We start from the raw sequence: 6,578 nt of genomic DNA on the forward strand, positions 1-6,578 counted from the left end.
TCCATGAGTAAACGGTAGAGAAGATTGGAAGTGCTGATCTGGAAACTAATAATGTCAACTAATGCTTTTTTGAAGACAATCTGATATGGCAGAATTGAAGCTGCTCTTATAACTTACTGAGAATATATATTTTAGCTTTTGGGTACATTTTTAGATATAGGATAATGCCTCTTTCTTCTGCCCTCCTGGTAGATTTTTGCAGTGCATGTTAAGATGTCAGCATTTGTTTCATGACTACGTGTATAAGCAATCTGTAGGCTGCACTTCAGTATCTGAGTGGGTATACCAGACCATCTCTCTCCAGCAGCTGGCACAACCTATTGTTATGCACAGGAAACGTGCTAATCCTCATGATTAGTACCATTCTGAGGTCAATGCAGATGAAGAGATTTAATATACCTTTTAAGCTTACTCATGATATTTTCTTCATCTTCTGCCCACTCTTGTTTTATTTCCTCTCTTAATAGCTATTCGGCATAACTTCCTCCTTATGCCTCAAATGCTATGCTGTCACCAGCAGTTATAAAGGGAACAGAACAACCCAAAAGGAAAATTTCCATACGGGAAACCATTCTTAAGTAGAGTATGTTTTTATTTTAAAGAATCCAGGAAAGTAGCTTGAGGCATTTAAAAGAAGACCTACCTTATTCTGTTGAAGGTTTTAAGTTTTTATGATCCTAAGAGTAAAAAGGCGATGTAAAGCCCCATGCACATTGGTCTACTTGACATTTACTATCTGTATTAAACCAGTACTCAGAAACCTCAGCAAGGATTGAGTTCAGTTGCTGAGCACAGTTCAAATATATGATAAAAGGTGACTCCTGTTTCCAGAATTTAAGCTTTCAATCTGACTGGCTTACTAGAATATTATAGTAGTCTCTGTCATACTGATCTGTGGCCCTGATCAAACCACTTAGCCTTTTTGCTGGTTAAAAAAAATTATTCCTGCACTTCAACGTTAAGAAAAAGTCAGTAGAACCATTCATTCTTGTAGAGAATTGCATAGGAATGAAACCTTAGGCTGTGCATGCAACATCCTCTTCTTGAAGGGCTTCATGCTCCTTCATACTCTGTTACATGTTCTGTCTGAGCTCATTGGGTAAGAGCTACTGGTCCATTTAAATAAAAATGAGCAAAGTTATAAATATCTCTGCTCCTGACCCCTGATATTTAAGCAACCTAGTTTCTTTCAGCTGATTCATATTTGGAAGGAAGCATGAACATTTCAATTAGGAGATCTGACAGAGTGGAAAGCTTGATCACATGACTTGGATGCAAACCTTTGAAAGCAATATATTTGTACATGGAGAGATCATGAATATACTGCCCTCATCATTTTATTTCTTGAATTTGAGCAACATGGATGAAAAAATTGGATCAAAAAATAAGGGATGCTGGTTCTTACATCTGTAATACAAATACAGATCTTTAAACATTTACAGATACTATTTCAGAGGAAAGGTACAAACTAGCATAGTGCAGTCATCACTATGTTTTCATTAAAAGTTATCAAAAGAAAGGAGGATATTTGTGTAGAGGTAAGGAGCAGAGAAATGGGTATAGAAGGAAGAGCTGGAAACTTATGGAATGATTTGCTTTGAGAACTAAAAGTTCACCTAGAATGAGCAGCAGGGAAGTGACAGTAGTGGAATAAAATCTGAAAGTTGATGAGGAAAAGGGAAATGTGTGATGGAAGATGTGGATCATGGAGTAAGACAAATGACTGCAGCAGCTGATCTCTGATGGAGTAGAAGAGAAGCGTTGCCAGGGTTTCTGAGTGGAAGACCAAACTGTAGTGTCAGCACTCTGGACAAGTCTCTGGGTAGGAATACATAAACATTTAGAAATAGAAGAAGGAGAGAGAGAGTCCTTGAGTATTTGCATGTTTAGGAGAGTAAGAATAAGGACAAAAAAAAATGTTTTTCAAGAAAGGATTCTTAAAAATATACCTGATCAAAGAGTTGGTAGCTATGTATTCATCTCCATGTTTTTCAGAATCTGCCATATAAACTACTTTTCATCACAGTCCAGACTTTTGCAGCAGTTTCAACTTGAAACAGCCCTCTGAAGATATAAGCCAAGAGTGTCTCCAGTAAACATCAGCATAGTATATACCTGCGGGCACCTGTCATGTTTCACATGCAGAGCAGATGTTTGTCTAATTCAACACATTAAGTAGTCATATGTGCAGGGTGTTCAAGAGAAAACAAGACATCCTCACTTTAATCTATTCTCTCAACTTTCCCTGAAGGTCCACCCAAAAGAGATCCTGAATGTTTGTAACTTGTCAAGGATTTGATAATTGGCAGGAAAGAATGGCTTTGGGCACATATGTCCGATCCCTTTCCTCCCTCCCTCTCTCAAACACTGTGATTTCACTTAGCTTTGTATTGTCATGTTGGCTTCTTCTGCACTTGCTAGGGTTCTGCTTGTATCTTGTCATGGAGCTACAGAAGGTATTCTTATCACCTTGACCACTTTCCGTTCTTTCCTCATGCAGATTGCAGTTTCCATGGAAGTCTGTGATGTGTTTTATTCAAAGTATAATTTGTACTATGTTTACTTAGAACAGAGGAAGGGAAAAATAAATTCTTCAACGCAGAATGAAAAAAAATGAATTAAAAAAAACAACAACCTCCCTCTAAACTGTCATTCCTCTCTCTACCAAATCCTTTGTTGATACCAGCTAAGTTTAGGACAGCAGTGTTTAATGACAGCAAAAAGGAAGACATGTCAGGTCACAAATGCAGAACAAGAAATATCTGCACTCTTGTTGATTATGACCCAGCCTTACCAAAAAACAGATGGAACTGCTTTCATAGCTTTGTGTGTATGTTTGTGCATATGTATGTCTGTCTTACAAATGGCTAGTTCAAATCAAACTTGGGATTCTAATCAAGACGACAGCTTCACTGCCTGAACCAGCTTGTTTCTGTACTCATTACCAAAGAAAAAGAGAACTGCAATCAAGTTTCATTCAGCTCCACAGAAAAAATAATAAAATTCATGCTTTCCAGTAACAGCCCACTGTGCAGTCGTTGCCTATATGACAAACATACACAGAAACTTATACTCTGGGTCTTACTCTCCGTGAAATTCCACAGATAACTATAGAATGTACAGCTCAAATAATGTAAGTAAAAACCAGATCAACCCCTCCCCCTTTTGCTTATTACAAAGCAATATGGTCACATTTTATTTATACATGATAGCTAGTGATATCCACCTGCTTATAAAGTAATCTGCAACACTTGTTATAGGGGCCTAGGAATGCCACTGTACTCTATATTCTCACTAGCTGTAGTAATGGGTTACCCAACAGGCAGTGTGGTCTTCACCATTCCTCCCTTCTCCCCCCCACCCTTTTTTAAGGCTTTGCTATGTACTGCATTATTATGAAGTGTCAGGAATTCAGAGGGAGGAATATGTGAGAGCACAGGTAGGTTCCTTCAGACTGTTACAGCAGTGCTGCTAACTGGGACACCAGCAAAGCACTGTTGCATTTGTTTTCGCTTTTGACCATCCACTAGGAACACCTCTAGAAAAATATAAAATGCTAATCTGATTTTCCTAGCTTACAGCTGTTTTTCAGGAGGCTGCCTTTCTTGTCCCTCAGCATGGGTACTGTTAGGAAGTACTTACAGATAAATACTGTTTTTCAGGACCACTCACACTGAGACACAGGCGTTAAGGAAAAATAAAACAAAACACTCTCAGATATTCTGGAATGAACTGGTAATAGGCAGAAATGTAACATATTACTTCTCTGCCTTGCCCCAGCCCGTGACGCTGTAATAGTTTTTTTATTCTGCTCCTGCTAAGAGATTGGAAGACATATGTCACTCTTGCACCTTAACTGTACATTTTCTGGTTTGTTTGGATTTATGTCATAACCTTAATGGGATTTAAATGGAATTTTTATATGTGAATAATACTCTGCATTAATGCAAGAACTTTAGGTTGCTGTGCTACCAGCCTGATTTGCATAAAGGTTTTTAAATATGAAAGAAGAATAGCCAGGCTATTGTAGATGGCAAAGTATGAAAAAAAAAAGACACTGGGACAATAGCAAGAGGAAGGTACAGCCCCTCCCCCAGAAACTCTGTCATGCCAAGGTGTTAATTCTCTTAGGTAGAACTCAGTGTGAGAGGAGAGCCTGGAGGTTGTGTCAGTCAGGAATATTTAGTTGCTGGAGGGTCAAGGCAGGATTAAGTAGTGCAGCAGCCAGGCCAATGCCATGAGTTTATACTTTCTCATAAAACCTTTTTAAATATGTCTCTCATAAGGCATTTACACATGTGTGTGCTGGTGTGCAGAAGTACCTGTTTTCTATAATTGCATGTTATATCATACATTTTTAGAGATCATCCATAAAAAATACAGCTGATATGGTGTCAGTGTTTTACACTGAAAAAACATGCTATGGTGCAATTATTTAAATTCAGTATACAGTGCATTATCTATTCAAGATACTGTCCAAGCCCTGGTTTACCTGTGAGTATATCAAGTACAAGAACACTTACTTTATGGTTGTTGTTTTGTTGTTTATTTATTTATTTTTATTTTGAAGGAAGATAGGGCACAGAAAGTTCTGAAGATTTGTCCTGATGATTTTTATTTATTTATTTATTTATTGTGGCAGGGCTGGGATGGTATTGCAGCACTTCTGGCTCTTGGTTCCTTGCCTTAAGCAAAATATCATCCTTTTGATTTTTCAAGACTGAATTGTGTGCGAGCAGTTCTGAGTTACTGATGGTAGCGCAGCCAGTGAACTTTCCTGCTGGCATGTTTTTCATTCTTAGTATACCATTATTATTTTTAAATGAATTATGTATATAACACATTTGGTGCACAGACTACTCTGCATGTGAACAATAAAGCACAGTCTCTGCTCTGAGGAGCTGACAGGCTAAGGGCTTGATCCAGTAAACACTTATTTCTGAGTGATTTGCTTAGCCTGCTATCATGAGTATTCTGTTGATCTGGTCCCCAACTAATTAGATAACTTGACAAAGAAGAACAATAGGACAGGTTGTGTAGAGAAAGAGGGAAGGGATGAGATGCAACAGTACATAAAATTTTAGGAAGAAAGAGAATAAACGCAAGCTGGTTTGGATTTGATTTACTTCTTAGTGGCAGACTCTGCCTGGAAATACTGTAAAGGATAGAGCTTGGACCCTGACATCAATTGTACTGGTTTTCATCCAAGCCTTACATCTCACTGGGTGTTCAGCAGTCTGCATGGCAGGTGATGACTTTGGGTTGACCTCATTTTTTTATTTGTGCTCCACCTCTGCAGACAGTCCTTGAGGAGACTTCTCAATAGTCTTTTGAAAGTAGCTAAGATAGAATGTACATGCATAAATCTGACCATCGTTTGAGTGGATGGAATTAAACTGTGCTGATTGTAAGCCATTAGCCAACTGTCCAGGGTAGTCCTGAGCTTAAGGAGAAAAAGGCCTTATGCTTCTTGCAAATAAGTTAGCTTCATGTTCATGGGGAGCAAAACTGCAGCATGCAGGTATATGTATGCCTTTCACATGAAAGATCTTGATCAAGGGATTGTGCTGCTTGAGAGTCCAGTCCTGGTTCTTTTTATCTGCTGCAGAAGCAGAATATGCACTGCCAGAACACTGTCCTTGTATTCTCACACATAATTCCTTCAGTGCGAGGGCTCAAGCACTGAATTTGAGTTCTGAGCTGTCATGTATTCATACAAGTGAGCTTACTGCAGTTTGTCAGGGTTGAGGGCTGGCTAAGCGTGCTCTGAGCATGGTTAGTTTCTGCTGGACACTAGCATTTTGTTAATGCTTCAAAATCCTGTTTGTATTGCTTTCAGTGTTGCTTGGACTTGCAGAGATCACCACTGACTTTGTCTGCAAGTATTCTGTATTTGAGGGTTTGTAAGGTATCAAGAGAGAAAGCAAATAAATGCTTGAAAATTTTTAAGTTTTTATGCAAAATAAAATCTTTACTGTAAAAATCTTAGCACAAATGTTGTTTGTCCTCTTAATTGTTTATTATCTCTCCTGTATAGTACCTGTTAGAAAGTATTCTTCATGCTCTCACATAAAATGAAACTAAAACATCCCTCTAGAGGAGTCTAGGAAACATCTGTTTATATAAAAATCTGCAGGGATAACTATTTAATTATATCTTAGTTACTTGCTGTGATTTTGAAATCAGTGCTTTAGTCTGAATAAGCACTTGGTGGGTCATAAAATGACACTATGAATATTTCTTATGTTAAAATCCTTTTTTTTTTAAGGTAATGGACTTAAATGGAGTTAGCACTGGATGAATGGAGATGATCTGAAGTTGGTATAAATGAAGATATTAAAAAAAAAAAAAGGAATCTGGGGAAAAAAAAAATCTAAAAAAAATCTACTTGTAACAGTAAGGATTCAACCACTCATGTTAGCTGCATAAAATAAGACTTCTGGGAGGAAATTGGTCCAGGGAGCCTTGCTGGAGCTTACTTTTTGGTAGGCAAGGATTTGATGGCCAGTCCGCCTCTTGGACTGTTCTTGTTTTGTTGCTTCTCTGTTTGGACTGACATGGTCTGGGTGCCCCCACTT

This window comes from Tympanuchus pallidicinctus, unplaced genomic scaffold, assembly GCF_026119805.1.
Source record: "Tympanuchus pallidicinctus isolate F22 unplaced genomic scaffold, pur_lepc_1.0 scaffold1, whole genome shotgun sequence".
Classification (NCBI taxonomy): domain Eukaryota; kingdom Metazoa; phylum Chordata; class Aves; order Galliformes; family Phasianidae; genus Tympanuchus; species Tympanuchus pallidicinctus.